Source organism: Pararge aegeria, chromosome 8 (genome assembly GCF_905163445.1).
Source record: "Pararge aegeria chromosome 8, ilParAegt1.1, whole genome shotgun sequence".
Lineage (NCBI taxonomy): Eukaryota > Metazoa > Arthropoda > Insecta > Lepidoptera > Nymphalidae > Pararge > Pararge aegeria.
The window spans coordinates 8857016-8859433 of NC_053187.1; the positions used below are offsets into that span (position 1 = coordinate 8857016).

The following is a 2418-nucleotide window of genomic DNA, read 5'->3' on the forward strand; positions in this document are numbered from 1 at the left end:
GATTATGGGCAATCCTTCACATTGGGAGAGGCCTTAACAGCCTATAATAGTCCAGTGCTGGTCTCTTAAGTATAGGCTGTTGGTGATACTTACGATTGCCGGTTCTTTAGTGCAGGTCTCTTCACAATGTTAGGAGTAATAATAACATAACCATCCATTAACATTATTAATTGACATGTTATATTGTCGTTTATAATATTAACAAATGCTAGTGTAAAATAGAGTATAAAAAATTCAGTTTGAATAAATAAACATGATTAGTTTTATAGTATAGACTCACTTCAAGAAACTCTACAGCGAATTAGATATTCCGATCTCTGTTAATACCTACGTCAGCTCACTTTAGGAAAATCCTATTACAAAGTACCAATAGAAGATCCTCAATAAATTTCTATATTATGTTTCCAACATTCGTGCCCATGCCCGAGGGACATCCTCTGACGAGCCAACTTCGAATGGAGTTTCCTTTCTTTAACAAATAAGTATTGCGAATTGAATTTAACTTTATACGTTGTCATATTGTGTTTTTTTTTGTATGTTGTCCTGATGTATTGTCAATATAGAAGCATGCAGTTAAAAGTTTTCAAGGACTTTGCGAGGGTAAAAGAAGAGTTTAGATTTTTGGCATGCATACGATTATTATTTTATTTTTAAGCCAAATTATTTTAAGTGCGGTTACGATATATAAACAATCTTTTTCCGAGCCATACAGGTCCTGTAGTGTCTCTAAAGTGGTAATTTAAGTATTTTTTTTTATCATGACATCGCCAGCATATTTTTGATTACAACTTTTCCTGACGATGTAAGAGTCTAATCGGTTTTTGTAATTTACCAAACATGAATGCTGCCAGAAAGTAATATATAGGAGAGACATAAATTGTAAATAACGTAGGTCTCCTTTGGCAGCTTTTAGGCAAGAATCCTTATCAATCTACAGGAAGGAAGAAAAATACCTACATGTGAAAATTATAACATTGATTTTTATATGTTGCTGTAAAAGTTCAAACAATCCGGGTTGTCTGCATAAGTCAGCTTACGAAACCACCGCATTCAGCATCACTTATTTGCGGTCAGCGTTTGCGTGTTTACTGTCTGGCATAATCGAGTATTGAATTGAAATAAAAAGCTACATTCGTTTTAAAATATTATTGTCGTTATTCGAGTAAAGAAAGTAGGTATTTTTAACCCAGAAAATAATTAATTCACTTGTAATCTTTATAATACTAAATTGATAAAGAAGTAAAGAGATTAGTTTTCCAAAAAAGTGTAACCTCGTTGTCCCCTTGCTACTACTAATATCTAAAGTTAGGTTAGGTTATGTTACGTGTTACTTTATTTTTGGGTTTTCCCACGCACATATAAAAAGGTAATCTCCAGGATGCAAGCTGTGAAACTTTGTACACTGTACGCACGGGTAACAAAGAGCTATTTCTCGCTTATCATGTGACTCGTAAAGAGCTTACTATAGAAATGATCCTATGAAGTAAGGTCTTATCATGTTCTAAAGGTATGCCTTTTTTAAGCATAGGCCGTCTAAAGTTGAACATTAATGCCAGTTTTCACTAACGTAGGACAAGGCAATGTTTAAGTAAGTAATACCTAAGCAAAAAAGATTTCTAGGAATATATTTACCTTTCACCAATCAATTTTTATGAGGCAACTTGTGTTATTTTTGATTTTTCGTAAGGAATTTAAGGTCATTAAAAAAACGGAACCTACATTTTTTTCATGTTTTTGTGTCAGTTTACGAGTGCCCTAAACTTTGCAAGCCGCCGAATCGGTATCGTAACTGTAGACGGCGCCTAACGGTCCTACGACATCACATCAATTATTTTTTTCACCTCATTTAGGAAGGAAAGGTGATACCTAAATCACTAGGCATTCGATAAAGATGATTCCTAGGTTAATTAAATACGGTACATTAGTCTTTATGAGAATTTTATTTTAATAATAAACTTACAATGATAAATTGTTTATTAATGCGATCTTTAAAGAATCAACAACAAAACATTAGTCTTTATGAGAATTTTATTTTAATAATAAACTTACAATGATAAATTGTTTATTAATGCGATCTCTAAAGAATCAACAACAAAACATTCGCATGCTAAGTATTTTAAGTAAGAAATATTCAATAATTACGATATTAGCAATTATACATTCATATTTAGTACTACTCGAAAAATATTCATTTACAGGCCAATAAACATTGTTCATTTGGAAATTGTGTTTGCAGGAGAGCAATTAATTAGTGATTAATGCCATTGGGATGACTTACTAATTTTGCTTAAACTCATGCGCTAATCAACAGCGTTGATTCTGATTAGTGAATTGTAGTGACAGCGCTTTCCGCAACTAGGTTTAAATAAATTTAAGGTTAGTTATTTTGTCAATTTATCTAGGATCCGTTAACAAGCG

At 32.4% G+C, this 2418-nt stretch overlaps 1 pseudogene; it reads right to left on the reverse strand.

Moving 5' to 3' along the window:
• Positions 1 to 1423: 1423 nt before the first annotated feature.
• Positions 1424 to 1493, reverse strand: LOC120626116 (annotated as a pseudogene).
• Between the last annotated feature and the right edge of the window lie 925 nt (positions 1494 to 2418).